The 19,304-nt window shown below is 39.6% G+C and overlaps 2 non-coding genes across 2 annotated transcripts; both read right to left on the minus strand.

The window, feature by feature from the left end:
- Positions 1-526: 526 nt before the first annotated feature.
- On the minus strand, positions 527-11,729 carry LOC105310393. Its single transcript, XR_002778533.1, has 3 exons — positions 10,990-11,729; positions 9,798-10,952; positions 527-649 (listed from the first exon to the last, which is right to left on the minus strand). It is a non-coding gene; the product is annotated as an uncharacterized LOC105310393 (transcript).
- Positions 11,730-18,760: 7,031 nt separating this feature from the next.
- LOC111734650 lies at positions 18,761-18,879 on the minus strand. The gene has a single exon (XR_002778534.1). It is a non-coding gene; the product is annotated as a 5S ribosomal RNA (ribosomal RNA).
- Between the last annotated feature and the right edge of the window lie 425 nt (positions 18,880-19,304).

The raw sequence follows: 19,304 nt of genomic DNA on the forward strand, positions 1-19,304 counted from the left end.
AATCAGACAGAAAGATAAATATTGTATGTTCTCTCTCATTTATATGCAGAATCTAATAAAATTGAACTCATAGAAACAGAGAGTAGTAGTTCAGGAGCTGGAGGTGGGAGAAATGGGAAAATGTTGGTCAAAAAGTAAAAACTTCCGGCTATAAGTTGAGTAGGTTCTGGGAATCTAATGTACAGCATGGTGACTATACTCAAAAATACTGTATTATATACTTACAAGTTAAGAGAGTTAATCTTAAATATTATCATCATACATGCAAAAAGTGGTAATCATATGATGGGATGGACGTGTTAACTAACCTTACTGTCACATCAACTTCCTAAAAATGCACAAATTACCTAAACTGACTGAAAAAGAAATAAAAAATTTCAACAGATACATGAATAGTATAGATATTGAATCAGTAATCAAAAACTTCCCAACAAAAAGAAATTCCAAGAACAAATGGCTTCACTGAAGAATTTCTACCAAACATTTAAAAAAGAATTAACAAAGTATGAATCCCACACGAGGTGTCCCGGCATTCTGAGGTTCCTCCCTGCCAGGCAGAAGGTGGCCAACTCAGGAATAATTTGAATAGTTCATCTTGGTTCTGATGTCCCCTCTTAATCCAATCAGCCGTGATAAAAGGAGCCTATACCTGGGAGCAAATCACAGCAGTCATTTCCTGGAAGAGGTGAGATTCGCAGTGCAAAGGAACACATTAAAACTTCTGAGAGATACGACATTGGACATCAGAAATATGGCAGAGTGAGAGATGTCCCCAGAGCTCTCCCCTTGAAACAACAATAAGCTGAACATCTAAAACTCAACAAAAACCACACAATCTGCACATCAGCACTTCTGAGTGTGGGATACGTGCGTAAGAGTTACTATAGGTCAGAATCCGCGGAGTCGGGCGGTGGACTGGGAGAAACAAAGAAGCTGCCTCTCGCAGCCTGAGCTCCTTGCAGGAGGAGGGGGAGTGAAGAAGGTGCAGAGAGTTCCCTGACCAGCCCTGCATGGGAGAGCTGTGAGCTCCACACAGCCAGCGGCAGTGCCCAGGCATCAGGGCAGAAAGCCGAGAGGTAGGAATGGCAGAGTAGCAGGGATGGCAGAGAAACAAAAGTTGATTATTACCAGTGGTGGTTACAAAACGTGAGGCTGAGACACAGCCCCCATCGCCCAAGCCAGAGGGCCCCTCCACCCATATCCTCCAAGACCGAACACAGTGGAGCCCAAGGGAAATCTGAGCAATACTACTGAAACTGTCACTAACGCTGACAGAGACTGAGACTGAGGGTAGACAGTGTGATTGAATATCTATAAGAAAAAAAAGACATTCTGAAGACTTTATATAAAACAGGGATCCAAGAGGCTTAGACGCCACCTACTGGAAACCAAAAGAAAAACACCTTCTTGTCAACAGGCTAGAGACACCTTTATATAATAAATCTTTCTGGAAAAAAAAACAAAATGCACTTCCATTAACACCTAAGCAGATAAATAGTCCATTAAACACCATGAACAACCAAGGTGACAAGGCATCGCAAAAACAAAGAGAAAAATCTCCAGAAAATAAGCTTACGGACATAGAAATATGCAACTTAAATGACAAAGAATTCAGGATGGTACTTCCAAAAAAATTCAGTGAGTTCTGAAATGAGTCATATCAACAATTTCAGGAATTGAAAAAACAACTAGATGAGCACAAAGAGTTATTTAGCAAGGAGATTGAAACCCTGAAAAAGAAGCAAATAGAACTTCTGGCGATGAAGAACACACTGAAAGAAGTGAAAAATGAAATAGCAAGCTTGGGAAATAGAGTCACCCAAATGGAGGAAAGGATCAGTGATATCAAAGACAGAAATCTAGAAATAAATCAGAAAAAAGAAAGAAACCGAAAAATGAAAAATAACAAAAGAGAAATACAAGAACAAGCTGATACCATCAGGAGAGGAAACATAAGAATAATGAGCATTCTTGAAGAGGAGGAAAAGGAGCAGGGATTACAAAGCATTTACAGACAAATAGTTGACGAGAATTTCGCAAATCTAAAAAATGAGCTGGAGCTTGGAATTCAAGAAGTCAATAGAACACCCAATTATCTCAACCCAAAAAGGCCTTCACAAAGAAACATTGTATTAAAATTATCAAAAATCGACGACAAAGAAAGAATTCTCAGGGCAGCCAGGGAAAAGATGGTAACCAATAAAAGAAACCCCTTTAGATTATCGTTGGACTTCTCAGCACAAACCTTACAAGCCAGAAAGGAATGGAATCAAATATTCAAACTATTAACTGAAAAGAAGTACCAGCCAAGAATAATGTATCCAGCCAGCTAAGCTCTCCTTTAGATATGAAGGAGAAATAAAGATCTTTCCAGACATACAAAAATTGAGGGAATTCTCCAATACGAGGCCTGCACTACAGGAAATACTGAAAGAGGTCAGTTCACCTAAAACAAAATGACAAAAAAATGCATAATTAGGAGTAAGACAACTAGCAGGCTGATAGACGCAGAGGAGTGCAGCCCTTACTCAAAATAGGGCATTATAAGCTTAAGCAATAAGAAGAGAATTGCTATAGCAAGATAGTAATGAATGATCACCATACATAGGGACAAATTGAGATAGCAATGACTGAAAAGGGGAGGATTTAAAGACCCAAATTCGCAAAGGGGAATGGAGATAAGGCATGCACAGAAGAAAATGGACGACTGTGTGTATATATATATATAAAACTATCCTTTACATGTTCATAATGGTAACCACACACCAAAGATTCAGAACTGAAGTATATAACATAAAACAAGAAGAACCAGAGGCAAAACCCACAAAAAGAAAACAGAAACACAAAAACAAGGAAGCAGTGGAAATACCGAGTTATCAAAAAACAAAAGAAAAATGGTTATTAGAAGACCTTATATTTCAATAATCACCCTAAATGGAAATGGACTGAACTCACCAATAAAAACACACAGAGTTGTAGATTGATCAAAAAAGAAAACCCAACCATATGCTGCCTCCAGAAGACACATCTCAGCTCCAAAGACAAATACAGACACAAAGCGAAAGGGTGGAAAAGGATATTTCAAACAAATGGCATTAGAGAAAAAGCGGGAGTAGTGGTACTAATATCAGATGAAATAGACTTCAAAATAAAAAAAGGTAAAGAAAAACACTGAGGGACACTTCATAATCATAAAGGGAATCATGCACCAAGAAGACATAACACTTATTAATAATATCTATGGTCCCAATCAGGGAGCCTCAAAATATGTAAAGCAATTACTAAAAGAACTAAAGACAGAAACAGACCAAAACACTATTGTAGTAGGGGACCTAAATACCCCACTGTCAGATATGGGCAGATCATCTAAACAGAAAATCAATAAGGAAACAACATCCTTAAATGACACATTAGACCAACTGGACACCATTGACATTTACAGAGCCTTCCATCCCAAAACAGGTGCTTATACATTCTTCTCTAGTGCACATGGAACATTCTCAAGAATCGACCACGTACTGGGACACAGAGATAGCCTCAACAAATATAAGAGGGTTGAAATCATACCAACCTTATTCTCTGATGCTTTAAAACTAGAGATCAACTGCAGAAAGAAATCAGGAAAAACCACATGCTGCTGAAGAATAATTGGGTCAGAGAAGACATAAAAAGAGAGATCAGGAGATACATAGAAAAGTATGATAATGATAGCCCAACATATCAAAACTTTTGGAACATGGCAAGAACGGTAATAAGAGGATAGTTCATATCATTACAGGCCTACCTCCAAAAACAAGAACGAGCCCAAATAAACAACCTAACACTTCATGTTAAAAACACCAGAAAAGGAAGAACAAATGAAGCCTAAAGTCAGCAAAAAGAAAGAAAGAGTCGAAATTAGAGCAGAAATAAATGAAAATGAAAACAAAACAATAGAAAAAATAAATGCAACAAAGAGCCGGTTCTTTGAGAAAGTTAATAAAATTGACAAGCCCCTGTCTAGACTCACTAAAGAGAAAAGAAAAAGGACACAAATAAACAAAATCAGGGATGAAAGAGGAGAAATTACAACAGACACCGCAGAAATACAAAGGATCATAGAAGAATACTATGAAAAAGTATATAACACCAAATTTATTAACCTAGAAGAAATGGAGCAGTACTTAGAAAAATACAGTCTTCCTAGACCAAATCAAGAAGAGCTGGAAAAATCTAAATAGACAGATCAGCAGTATGGAAATTGAAATAATCATCAAAAAACTACCAAAAAGTAAAAGTCCAGGACCAGATGGCTTCACCAGTGAATTCTACCAAACATTCAAAAAAGATTTAATCCCTATTCTCCTCAAATTCTTCCAAAAAATTGAAGAGAATACAATAATTCCCAACTCATTTTATGAGGCCAATATTACCCTGCTACCAAAACCTGGTAAAGATAACACACAAAAAAGAATATTACAAACTGATATCTCTCATGAACACACATGCAAAAATCCTAAATAAGATACTACCGAACCGAATAGAGCAACATATTCAAAAGATTATACACCACGATCACGTGGGCTTCATCCCAGGGGCACAGGGATGGTTCAACATATGCAAATCGATTCATGTGATATACCACATAAACAAATTAAAAAATAAGAGTCATATTTTCATCAATACATGCAGAAAAAGCCTTTGACAAGATACGGCATTCATTTATGATCAAAACACTGAAGAAAATCGGTATAGAAGAAAATTACCTTAACATAATAAAGACCATATATGACAAGCCCTCAGCCAACATTAGACTTAATGGTAAAAAAACTAAAACCCTTCCCTCTAAGATCAGGAACAAGGCAAGGCTGTCCACTAGTGCCACTGCTATTCGATATAACATTGGAGGTCCTAGCAAGTGCAATCAGGCAAGGGAAGGGTATAAAAGGCATCCAAATAGGAAACAAAGAAGTCAAACTGTCACTATTTGTGGATGACATGATTCTCTATATAGAAAACCCTAAAGACTCTACAAGAACACTACTAGAAACAATAAGCAAATACAGTAAAGTCTCTGGATTCAAAATCAACATTCAAAATTCCATAGCGTTCCTACAGTCTAATAATGAAGTGTCAGAAAAAGAAGTGGAAAAAAATTCCTTTTGTAATTGGAACAAAAAGAATAAAATACCTAGGAATAAATCTAATGAAATATGTGAAAGACCTATATAATGAAAACTATAAGACCCTATTAAAAGAAATCGAAGAAGATACAAAGAAATGGAAAGATATTTCCTGTTCTTGGATTGGAAGAATCAACATAGTTAAAATGACCTTATTATTTAAAACATTATACAAATTTAATGCAATCCCCATCAAAATCCCATCAACATTTTTTAAGGAAATAGAACAAAACATCATCAGATTTGTATGGAAGCATAAAAGACCCCGAAATGCCAAAGCCATCCTGAGAAAAAAGAATGAGGCTGGAGGCATCACTCTGCCCAACTTCAAATTATACTACAAAGCGACAGTAATCAAAACAGCATGGTATTGGCAGTAAACCGACACAAGGACCAGTGGATCAGAATCGAGAGTCCAAAAGGAAATCCGTATTTATATGGGCAAATAATTTTCGACAAAGAAGCCAAAAACATACAGTAGAAAAAGGAAAGTCTCTTCAATCAATGGTGCTGGGAAAACTGTAAAGACACCTGCAAGAGAATGAAACTAGACTGTTGTCTATCACCACACACTGAAATTAACGCAAAATGGATTAAGGACCTGAATATAAGACTTGAAACAATAAAATTCATAGAAGAAAACTTAGGAACTAAACTCAAGGGCCTTGGACTTAAAGAGGATTTTATGAATTTGACCTCAAAGGCAAGGGAAGTTAAAACTAAAATAAATGAATGGGACTACATCAAACTAAAAAGCTTTTGCTCATCAAAAGAAATCGTCAACAAGTTAAAGAGACAACCATTTGAATGGGAAAATATATTTGCAAGCAATGCCACTGATAAGGGCTTAATATCCAAAATATACAAAGAACTCAAACAACTCAATAACAACAAAAAAAACCAACGATCCAATCAAAAAATAGGCAGAAGACCTGAACAGACACTTCTCCCTAGAGGACATACAAATGGCTAACAAATATTTGAAAAGATGCTCAACATTGCTAGCTATTAGTGAAATGCACATCAAAACCATCATGAGATACCATCTCACACCTGTTAGAATAGCTATAATCAACAGAACAAGTAATAACAAATGTTGGAGAGGATGCGGAGAAAAAGGAACCCTCATATACTGGGGTACTGCAAATTGGTACAGCCACTATGGAAAATAGTATGGAGGTTCCTCAAAAAGCTAAGAATTGATCTACCATATGATCCAGCAATTCCTCTACTGGGTATTTACCCCACAGACTTGAAAACCCATATCTGAAAAGATATTTGCACACTGATGTTCATTGCAGCAGTATTCGTGGTGGCCAGGACATGGAAACAACCGAAGTGTCCTACAATAAATGATTGGCTAAAGAAGCTGTGGATATATATACAATGGAATATTTTTCAGCCATAAGAAAAGATGAAATACTGCCATTTGCGACAACATGGATGGAACTCAAGATAATCATGCTAAGTGAAATAAGCCAGACAGAAAAAAGTTGAAAAGCACATGATATCACTTATATGTGGGATATAAACCTAAAAGCAACAAATGAACAGGACAAACAGAGACTCAGGGACATGGACAATGGACTAGTGGTTACCAGAGGGTAGAGGGGCTGGAGGAGGGAAGTGGTAAACAGGGTATAGGAGGTCAGAAAAGGGTTTTGGGGGAGGGTGATGTGGGTAAAGGGGATCAAATATATGGTAGCTGAAGGAAACTGGACTCTGGGTGCTAATCACACAATAAAATATATAGATGTCAAATTATAATGTACACCTGACAATCATATAATTATATTAACTAATGTTACCCCCAATAAACTTAAAAAAATCCAAGCTTCCCCCTCTATGCTAACTGTCTCTAAACATTAGCTCCAACGTACTAACAAGACTACAAAGCATGGTGTAAAGACAAATGCTAAAACAGAAGAGCAAAAAAAAAAATGTCTGGAAATTCAGAAAGAGCTATTAATTCCAAGTTGGGGACAGGGAGAATAAGGGCGTCAGGGAAGACTTCAAAAGGACTGGGCTTTTGAGCTGAGCCTAAAATAATAGTTTTCCAATAGGCAGGAGGGGGTTGTAAAGGCATTGCAGCATGAGTGAATAGCATGAGAAAATGCACAAAAGTTGGAAAGTGCATAAAATGGTCAACAAATAGTCCAGTGTGGCTTCAACGTAGGTCACTTGGTGGGATATGAGAATAAATGGAAAGGTACTGAAGGATACAGAGCTTTGAAAGCCTTGCTAGGGAATCTGGTGATATTTTATAGATGAATTCCCACTGAACGTTTCTTTTTTAAAATTGAGAGCATGATAGAGGGCCAGTGGGTGCAAATAGTCCAGCTGTGCTGAATGAAGATTACTTGCTTTACTTCATGGAAGAAAAGATGAGAAATCCACACTGATTTTTACTCTCAGGTAGCAACATTTTAAGACAAGTAACATCTGGATCAGCCCTGATACTACAGGGGCTTGCCTGAATTATTTTTTCCAGGAAAGAAGATGAAACAATAGATGAAGTTTTGACTTTAAGCACACCTCAGGAACAATTTGGGAATGACTGTCTCCCAGTTTCCAACTAAGAAGAGCCCATCAGTTTCTTGCTTTGATACAAATACCTACATACCCCACATTCACCCTTCTTGTTAGCTGATGGAAAATTCTATAGCTATCAACTGATTAAATGTGTGTTCTAGAGGGAATCTGAGACACACAATATTTCCAAAGGATCTGGTCCAATTGTATTGTGAAGATCCTCAACTGTGAAAACAAAATCCACAACTATTGGAATTCTAGGTTATGGGAGTTCTCTGGATTAAAAAGCAAGTTATAAAAAACTTCGATAATCATCTAAGTCAACAGTCCCCAACCTTTTTGGCACCAGACACCGGTGCTCCTATGAGAATCTAATGTCTGAGGTGGAGCTGAGGCGGTGATGCTAGCGCTGGGGAGTGGCTGCAAATACAGATGAAGCTCCACTTGTTTGCTTGCCTCTCACCTCCTGCTATGAAGCCTGGTTCCTAACAGGCCACAGGTTGGCTACCCATCCGCTGCCCAGGGGTTGGGGCCCCTGGTCTAAGTTGCAACTGCACGTTGCAAAAAGCTTACCTGCTCTTTTTTTTCTCCACCTTTAATGTCCAAGTGTGGCTGGTTATCTTTCATTTTAATTCCTAGATGAAATATAAGTTCAGACCTGACCTTAATAGAAATTAACTAGAGATAGTTGCTGAACTTAGGGGTACATGACACCTTCAGTTTAGGCCTTCTCCCCAATACATACAAGGTTAGGAGAGAGAGGAAGTTCAATAGAAAGACCAGTATTTGTTCACTGATCCTACTATCTATATTTACCAATTCTAGGCAGTAATGAAAAGAGGATAATAACAGCAAAAGAGGCAGAGGGTAGAAAAGGCAGGAATGACTCGATACCTAATTATACTCTGGCATGCTATACCACAAACCCCCAGCCAGAACCTAACTTTAGTTAAGTCTAAACAGGTAGTACAGCCAACATGGCTTTGGCTCTGTAAACTGTACAGACAGGACAGTGGGATTAGGGGAATTTCTTCTTAACCACACACTCCTAAAGGACTTTTGTATCCTGTTGCTGTCTCCAGGAGCTGAGCTCTGACCAAAAGGGATCAGTAAAAACAGATTGCCACCAATTGCAAAGCATTGGCCAGCAAACAAATGCAAGGATGAGAGTAAACAGTTCTGAAGGCAGGACAAATGGACTATCCATGAAGCAATTTCTGTAGTTGGTCCCCAGGAAGACCATCATCTGAGGTTCAGGACTACTGGGGAAGAGTCTCAGATGAAGCCATAAACCTGTTACCTCTAGATGGGGTACCTGGCTGTGGAAGGCATAGTGGCACTGGGTCGTTTCAGAGCCACATTCCATGGCTTTGCTGAATGAGGATGAGAACCAGGAATCCTCGTGAGGGTTAAAAAGTTTAAGGCATCCTGATGAGACATCCTATATGAAAGGCTGAGCACAAGTTCTGGGACTCAAGACTGGAATAGAAGCATCTGTGTTCCCTTTCTCCTAAATCTGTCTTCACCCCTTTCCCCAGACTAGTCCAGATGTCAGCTAGTAGCACACAGTTGTGTCTTCTTATATAGAGTGATTCTACTCCTTGAACATGAAACTAAAGGATCTGTCAATGTCAACTTGTTTTGTTTGTACCCTCCTACAGACAAAGACAGTGCTGTTTATCATCTTTATGTTGTTTGTGCTTTATCTGTCTCACTAGACTTCAACTGAAGAACTAGGACAATGTTTTCGCCAGTTTTAGCATGCAACTTTATTAACATGTAAATGAAGTCGCAATGAATACACTTATGTCGATATAAAGCACAGAAGTATAGCTTACCAGGATGAATAGTTTCGTTATCAGGTCATGTTACAAAAATACTAAAATTATCTCAATTTATATAGCACAAAAATCAACAAATATTCCAGCTCTCAAGAGCATTAGGTATCTATAAAACTGCCTCCTTCAATCAATGCAGATGACATAAATATTGAACTTATCATATGCACTGGTTTCATACTATGACACCAAAATTGTTCAAGGCTTTGTGAGAACATTAGGCTATTCAGAGTTTGAGTATTAATCGTGTAACTTTATCTCTCACCTCAGGATCACTGTGCTCTGCTAAGTCTTGGAGTTTCTGACCAAACTCTTTTGCTTCCTGGAATATGGAAATAAGTTCAGATTTAGTGAACTCTTCCTTGGTAAATAGCTTCACCTTCTTTTTGAACTGGAAATTTATATTCTCAAATATTTCAATGATATTAAGAATATTGGCCTTTGACTCATTCTTGTTAAAAGGTGCAACCAATGATGACAGTACTTTAGCACTGATCAGTTCTCTTGTATTGGCCTGATTTTTAGACAAGCGCAAAAATACTTTTAAAACATAAAACTTGGTTTTGACACTTCCCTTGTTTAACAAGGTGAGGAAATCTGGAATATAATTGGCAATCATATGGTGATCCTCAAATTTCACACTCAAGTGCTCTAATAATTTTAGTCCAGCAAGTTGAACAGGGGAATTTAAAGGACAAGAAATTACGTCCTTACAAACTTGATGTATATATGACTCTCCTATTTTTGATTCTTCAGAAGACTCAGAGTTCTCATCCACCATATTTGAAGCTCTAGCATGTCCTTTAACATTGGGATTATTGACCAAGTTTTCAATCAAAACAGTAATACCTACATCATGAATTATATCTTGGGTAAATGGATAAGCAGGACTGATGCCCATTATCATCTTAGCTATTTCATGAATGAAAGGATCCTTAGTTAACTTAAGTAGGGCAATGAGTTTATCGAACTCTTTAGGCTCTAAACTAAAGGCACGCGATTTGCAACGGCAGGCTTTTGGATTGGGCCCATACTTTTCCCTACTCCTAACCTGTTCTTTGATCTCAGCTAAGGTCTGAAAGTAAGGCCCGTTATAGGGTGGGATCTTGGTCAGAGGCCGAATCCCCAGAGGAGTTTCAATCAAGGTCTCGACCAGAGTCCAATTCCTTTCTGGAGGCAAGGATTGTTCTCCTCCCTCTATTGGGACTAGGACACTGTACCTGGCCCTTGACCATGCTGCTGCTTTTTGCTTTATAGTAAGTTCGTGTTTGGGTGTGGGCTTGGGCTTTTCCTGGATCTTAGGTGGAGGCTTATAAACTTGATAAGGGTTCTCTTCTTCAGGCCAGAACCAGGACCCTAAACTAGGCTCTTCTCCAGTCCAGAACCAGGAGCAGATATTTTTTTCATCCTCATCACTGGGCTCGATAATAATACCACCTCTGTCTCCAGCCCTAAACTTGATGCTGCCCTCTCTCTCTCTTTGGGGCCTGGATCCAATATTGGCCTTATCATCAGCTTTGGCAAAGGACCTGATAGTGGCCTCACTTCCAGCATCAGCCTTGACTTCATACTTGGTCACAGCACTGACCCTGGATGTAGGCATGGCCTTTGAATTGTATGGGGGTACTATACCAGATTCTGCCAGAAGTTTTGCCTTAGTTTCAGCCATGACTCTAGTTTGTCATAGCTTCCATTTTGTTCACTTCCCTTGTCATAGCCACGGCCTCAATGTAGGTCACTGTCTGTTTTCTGGCCACTGCTCCATCCTCAGCCTTGGCCTGGTTCACTGGTCCTGTTTTCAGTTCTGCCTCAGTCACTGCCTTGGTCTGGATCTTAGCCTTGACTCTAGTGTTGGTAGGGCCACTGATTCCAGCTTTTGGGCCAGCCCCAGCCCTTCCTCTGCCTTTGCATTAGCCTTAGAGCCAGTCATGAACCAAATTAAAGGCAAGGCCAATTTATACACCCCCACCCCTGTCAAAGCCTCGACTGAAGGTCTGTCCCAGGTTGGTGTTTTCATACAAAGTCCAGTAGTCATTCAGCCCCCTTTCCAACTACAGGCTCTGCCAATGACATAAACAACGTGCAGAGGAAGTTCGCTCAGGGAAAGGAAAGATGGCTGTGTGCCTGAGCGCAGCCCGGTGGAGGGTGGTGGTCTTCAGCCACTCCAAGGCCACCAGATCTGCCACTGAAGTTGGACCTAGGGGTGGAGGAAGGAAATGGGGCTTTGAGTCTCTTCCATTTTTTCTTCATTTGATTAGCACAGAGACCTGAGATTATGGAAGTTCAGTGTAAGTGGGAGAGGTAGGTAATTAGCAATCTCTCCCTTAATTGCACATTCCCTACAACTATAGGTCCTAGTAATCTTTCTAGACACAAAACAAGTATAGGGAGTAGGAAAACTGGATGGGAGTGAGAGCAACTGAAGAGTCCCTAGACTGGCTCTTTACCCCTGCTGGACCCAAGCAGATCTCCACTACCTCATCCTATAGTACTACTGAGGAAGTCTCCACACCCATACCAACCTGCACTGATCTAGATTAATTTCTCCTTCTTTCCTTGCTTCCAATGATGATAAGCCCTATAGCAGACCTACAGGCAGATCTATGGACAAATAAACATATAGAAAGATACAGAAACTGATCTCTTGGTAGACACTTCAGTCCCTGTTCCCTATACTTGCAGTTTGTCTAGTGTTTTCCCCTCCCAGTCCCTTCCTCCCATTGCCCCGCATCAAGAGCTGCTCCACCTCTTCCTTGCCGCCCACCATTTTCCTCTTCAGTGATTGCCTGGGCACTTCCTTAGTTCAGAATTGGGCTAGGGTGAAGCACACGGATTGGAAAATCAGGCGGGAAGTGAGAAAAGCAGACGTTACCCTTCTATACCCCCAATACTTATGAAGATTCCCAACTAAATCATCAGGGGACTGAACAGGGGTTACAAAACTGGCAAAACAGAAGGGATATAATTCTCTAGTCTCATTCACCCCCTGCCTTCTACCTTTGCACCAATCTTAACATACACCGGGTACTGCCCTTCATCATTTCTTAGCTTCACATTGGGTTACTATTTTTAAACCTTCACAACAACTGAGAGTTCCACAGACCTACTGATTCACAAATACAGAGATAAATAAACAGACAGGAGACAATGGAGACTGAGTCCTTGGTAGAGAGAGCAGCACCTAGGGCACCAATTCCTTCTGGATATAGGTACCTCTTTGCCAAAATTTTCTACCTTGCTTTTTTCCTCCCCCTCACCCCACATCTCCAATCCCCTCTGCTCCATTCCCAAAGTCTTACAATTCCCTTGCAGAGACAACTCAAACATCCATGCAAGATAGTGGTGGTGGTGTCAGTAGGGATGGAATGCTCAGACAAGCCATAGAAGTTGGCTGGGAAATCAATAAAAAGTGTTATTTCTAAATTCCACGTAAGTTCTTACATTTCCTTACTCTCTTCAAAGCCTATCATTTTCTGCAACACAATGGGAGTAATAACGGACTGCTTGGAAAGCTGGCAGAAAGATCTGCAGTTTCCCCTAGACCCCTACCTGCTCTTGTCTTAGCCGTATACCACCTCTAAGCACTACCCACTTTACAAAAATTAGGCTAATTTTCTTTTTCTTATCTCCTTCCCTTGAGGTCCGTTGCCCGCTACAGATCCTTACAGAATTGTGGAGTACCGCCCACTTAGGGACAGACCTACTTTATAAATACATGATACACACCCAAAGACCAAATGAAAAGACGGTGGGAAAGACGTGGTTATTAATGGTTATTAATGGTCAGACTAATAACCAGGACATGAGACCTTTCAGGGCCTTAATTATCAGACACAACCAGCTTTTACACCCTCTCCCTCCCAGGGCTCCCCAGAGGACTGTTCTCACAGGTAGCAACAGCTCTTCCTCCTATTATGTAATCCGCCATTTCTCCGCTAGAAGCCGCTATTACACTCCCCTCCTTTCCCAAACATGGTCGGAGTTTAGGCGAGGGTCTTGAAATCAAGCAAGAGACAGATCATTTTAAATTTATCGTTGCGTGCCACTCAAATTACCTCTATCCCTCTCTCTCTCTCTCTCTCACCGCCAGCGCCCCATGACCAGGTCACGTATCCCACATTCATCTCTGATACCCATATCCGCACTCCCAAACGATGCCCACCTTCTCACTGACCTGCTCTGCTTGGATCAGGGGCAGTTTTCTCATTTCCTTGTCTCAAAGGGTGCCGTGCCCTACAGAAAGAGGGACGGACAGTCAGATGGACACAAGGACACGAGTAAATGGCGGCGACTGTGTTTGGGGATTGGCCCGGCACCTGGGACGAGACACCTGCTTTATCAGATTAAGAGCAGTAACTGCCAAACGATAGTCACTTTTCGGTATTCCCTTTTCCTTCCCGTCCCTAGTGCTCCTCAAGGACCAGCTCCTAGTGACTAAAATAACAACTACCTTTTCCTCCGCAGATTCTGCTTGCCACGTCCCCAATACCAAAACGGTCTGGGGGAGGAGCTAGTGTTGTTTAAAGGGATCCGGCTTGATGGACGCGGACTGATACCATCTTTGCACTTCTCTGTCAGTGAGCTCCGCCCATCCCACCCGGGCAGTTTCTCGTATTGGAACAGGCAGGGGCGGGGTCTGGTTATAGCTCTGGACGGAGAGAAGCAGGCTTACATCAAAGGGTCTCCGGTATTCTCCTCTTTGGGGAGCTCCCCCTACCAAGCCTACATTTTTTTCGACTCCGAACTGAACTGTACCTGGGTTTAGGGCGGTGGCGTTAGTGAATCAGCCGCGGCTTGACAGGGCGGACGGATACCAAAGTGTTCCTTTTGCACATTCACTTCTCCAAAGCCCTAGGCTCACCGAAATGGGCGGGTTGGGGGGAGGGAGCCGAGGTACGAAGTTTGGAAGAGAGGCTGGAGTCTGAGAGGAGGATAAATTCTCACCTATTCCAAAAACTGTGTCGCTTTCATAAGAGAATCCCCTCCAAACCCTCAGTTTTCTACACGAAATAGGGGCGTCTGGAAGGATGCTCTGGTCTGACTTGTTTATCAATATCAAAAAACCTTAGTCTTGTTCCTCTCTGCGTCTCTCGCCCTTATTTCCTACCAGATTTTTCGTACGGAAATAGTCGAAGGTAAAGGTAGAATATGGATATAGGGAAAGCAGAAATGGACGGAGAGAAGCATATGAATACCAAACTACCCTTGTGTGTACATGTCCCATTCTTATGCCTTGCCTCCCCTCCTGATTTCTTGATGCCCACAATATTTTCCGCACCTAAATATGCAGGGCATGAGGAAGACAAGCGTGCACTCATGGAAGATAATTAATACCCAAATATCTTTGTGCCTGTGAACCACCTACCCCTCACCCCACTCCACCCCGCATTGCATAGTTTGCTTATTTGTCACCTAAAATGGAGGAGGAAGTGGAACAGAGGTAAGCAGCTACTAAAGTGAGAACGGATTAAATGTCAAATTATCCCATTATCCCATTGTGAGCCCCTTTTAGGCCTGACCCACCTATCTCCTGCACAAAAAGTCAGATGGGTACAGCAAATGTCAGGAAAGCAAGCTGAGAGAGAGAGGAAAAGCAGTTTAAGGCCAGACTGCCATGGAGGTTCTGGGGCGGCCCTCCCAAGTTCTTTTTTCATTGTTCATGGGGCCACAGAGGGAGGAAGGTGAGAAGGGGCTCCTACAGAGGCCTCACCACTGACCCTCTTCTATAGGAGGTCAGACCTAGACCTTCAACCCGATGAAACAACCCACTGCTCTGTGCCCAAAGTCATTCTGTCACAGTTTCTTTTCTCATTCAAAATAGTAACACGTTTTGCCATTTTGCAGTCCCAGCAGTTGCCCAAAAAAAGAGGATCTTTCCCTGTCGGAACCTGCATCAGCTCATAAAATTCTCCCTGTCTGTCGCCCCAAGGCCAAGTGTCAGGCACCAGGTAGGTCAGGTTCGGGCTTTTCTTCCACTGTCCTTTCTAAGGAAAAGGGACACTACCCGCACAGGTCTCAAGGCAGATCCCAGCTCCTCCTTTTCTCTCACCACCTACTAATGAATGCATATGCCCTTTCTCCCTGAATATATAAAAATTTTTGACTTTCCATTCCATGGAGTGGCAGGAGGGAGTTTGAATTAGACCGTAAGTTCCATGAAGGAAGGGCCCCTTTCTCAGTCTTGTTCACCACTGTTTCTTTAGTGCCACACATAGAAGTCAATCAATAGTTGAAGGAAGTGAGGGGCCATTGAGTCATGAGAATTCCATGGAATCTTCTATTGGCTGCAAATCAATGTCTATCTATAGATGTGTCTTTGTTTTTGATATCTGTAGCCCCAGACCTTAGCCTAGAGTCTGCCACACAGAAGATGCTCTCTATATAATTCCTCATTGGGGGAAAGAAGCAAGGATTTTTAAAAAATATCTTTTAGAAAGAAACCTGAGGTGTCTTACTATCTCATATTTTAATGAATATTTGGGAGAATACATGTAATTTAGATTTGATATTAGTGGTTTGTTTGTTTTTTTTTCTTTTCCTGTCTTTTATTCATGCTTAAAACTATGCCTTACTCAGCTCTTGGATATATAGCAAACCCCTATGAATTCATGAAGAAAAGACCAATGACCAACAATCCCATAGAAAAAAAAGGCAAATATGTAAACAGATTGTTCATAAAAAAGACAAATCAATGTTTCTTCAATATATGAGAAAATGTTTCATTTCACTGATAATAACAGAAGTGTAAATTATAGTTACAATGATATATTGTTTCTCACCTATCATATTAGCAAAGAACGAAAATTTTGAAAACATCAAATTTTGAAAACATCGTATTAAAGAAGAGGTGGGAAAACTGGTATTCTTATACATTGTTAGTTGGAACATAAATTGTTACACCCTCTGTGAAGGTTATTTTGCAAGATTTATCAAAATACAAATGCACAAAGCCATTAAACAACAATTGTACTTTAAGAATCTATCCTAAAGTAATATCTGTACATTGCAAAATGCTGTGTGTACAAGGATATTCACTGCAGAATTGTTTTTAAGAGCAAAAGATTAGAAAAATTTTAAATGATCGTCGATGGATGGGGTAGGTTAAATAAATTATGGAGTATTATTTTAAGTGAAGAAGGCAAGGTGCAGAACAATGATTAATGTACTCTCATCTACTTAAAAAATACTTTATTACATATACTGATATATTGAATATCTTTGTTAATATCAACAAGTAACTGATAATAGGGTTTGCCCTTTGTTTTGAGAGTAACTTATTGGCAGATAGTCAAAGGTGAGAAAGAGACTTGGAGACTTACTTGTATGAAATTTTGTGCTTTTTGAACTTTGAACCTCTTGTTTGTATTTATTCAAAAACAAATTTCAATTTAAATAAAATATGCCTTAGAATCAGAGGATATTTAAAATATTTATATTACATGTTTTTTGAAATGCTCCAAATCCACAGGCCTACACACCTGGACTCTAAACTGGGTCACTATGTTAGTAAAGACAGTGAGAGAGACCCTTTTGTTGGTTTAGGAAGGTTTCCAATTCTGAAATGGCATTAATGAGTGTAAGACGGCTTACACTCCAGATTTGAAGGACAAGCTTCCAAGAGTCCCTTAACTGCACATTTCTCCTGTGTGAGTCACAATCTAGTTTACTAGGTAAATCCATAATAAATGCTATACTACTATTGATGCTAGTATTAAAAATAAAGATAATTAAAGACAATCTTCCTTTCCATTCAGGAGAGACTGTATTTGAATCCATACAGAAGTGTGATATGAACCAACACTCTTGATACTCATAAAAGACTCAAAGAGTAGAAAGGGTAGCCATTGAAAATAATGATTTTGGGAGATATACTTTCTATTTCTTAGGCGTCTTTATTGTTTTGAGAAAGTCCCAGATTTTGGCCCTTCCATTGGAGGAAACAGAGCAGTGAGATGGTTCTTGTGACCATACTCTTAACTCAGTTCATGTTGCTTTATAAATGTTCCTTGCTCTGAAAATTATTCAACTTCTTTTCTTTTGCAATTTTTTTCTATTGAAATTATTGAGAATGTCTATTTTCCCCATCCTTTAACTTATTTTCTATTACCTAAGCTATATATGTTCACAATAGAAAAACTAGTAATTATAAGAAAATTTAAAAAAGGTATTGCATATCATAACACTGGTAAATACTCCTAACTTTAGGTATACATCTTTCCAGACTTTTAGCAATGTGAATGTGCGCGTGTGTGTGTGTGTGTGTGTGTGTGTACACACACACATATACACATATATATCTTCACAAAAAAGATTTTGTTATAATCACTTATCTTTCTGGCAGCATTAAACATGCTGTTATTTCTTCCATTTTAAAAATAGACGCTCTTGACCCTTCTTCCTGCAAAAGCTTCTGCTCCTGCCATTTCTTGCTTTGACTATTTTTCTACTTGTTTATTTGTAGTAATTTGCAAATTGCTTTAAAAAATGTTTAGGAAGATTTTAATGACATATGGAAAATTCTTATGAAATGATGCCAAATGAAAAAAAAATTCTCTAAAACAATTTTATCCAGAATATAAATTATATAGGGAAAGAGTATGTGCAAAGAAAAGCAAAACTCAGCAGTGGTAATTGTGCTCATGATTTGGATTAGGTGACTTTTTTTCCCCATGTGGTTTTATACTATTCTGTATTTTGCACATTTCTACAGTAAATATATTATATTCATGAAAATTTCAGGATCATTTTTAAAGGACTCCACTGTGGAATTTTAAAGGCTATGTTAAAATACAGACAACATAAAATGTACCATTTTAATGTGTACAATTTAGTGGCATTCAGTATGTTCACAATGTTGTACAATCATCATCATTATCTAGTTCCAGAAATTATTCAGAAACCTCATACTATTAACCACTCACTCTCATTCCCCTTCCACCCAGCCTCTGGCAACCAGTAATCTGCTTTCTGTCACCATGGTTTACCTATTCTGGATATTTCATATAAATGGCCTTTTTCACTTAGCAAAATATTTTCGTGGTTTATCCATGTTTTAACAATTTTTTATTGAGGAAAAGTTATGTAACATAAAACTCACCTTTTAAACCATTTATTTATTTATTTATTATTTATTTATTTATTTATTTATTTGGCAAGGCAACCCTCACAGATTGAAAGGACCTTGTCAGCTTACGATCCCTTATTTTTTTTTATTTTTTTTATTTTTTACGCCTACAGCACCTGGTCTTTCTAGGTGGTCTCCCATCCAAGTACTAACCGGGCCCGACCCTGCTTACCTTCTGAGATCAGATGGGATCGGGCACATTCAGGGTGGCATGGCCATAGACTTAAACCATTTTAAAGTGTACAATTAGGTGGCAGTTAGTACAATCAAATTTTGTACAACCATCATCACTATCTACTTCTGGAACATTTCATCACCCCAAAAGGAGACTCAATATCCATTAAGTAATCATGCACTATTTTCCTTTTGCTCCAGCCCCTGGAAAACACTAATATACTTTCTATATCTATAGATTTTCATATTCTGAGTGTTTCATATAAATGGAATCATACAATATGTGGTCCTTTGTTACTTCCTTCCTTCACTTATGTTTTTAAGGTTCCTACATGTTGTGTTAAGCATCCCTGGCAAAGCCCCTTTATGCCAGACCCAATGCCTGCATCTGTGGGCCTCTAGGTAGAGCATCAGACTGAGTCACACTGTCTCCAGAAGCCAATCACTGAAAACAGTGTGTATCTCTTCTCATCA

This window comes from Pteropus vampyrus, unplaced genomic scaffold (genome assembly GCF_000151845.1).
Source record: "Pteropus vampyrus isolate Shadow unplaced genomic scaffold, Pvam_2.0 Scaffold2914, whole genome shotgun sequence".
Taxonomy (NCBI): Eukaryota; Metazoa; Chordata; class Mammalia; order Chiroptera; family Pteropodidae; genus Pteropus; species Pteropus vampyrus.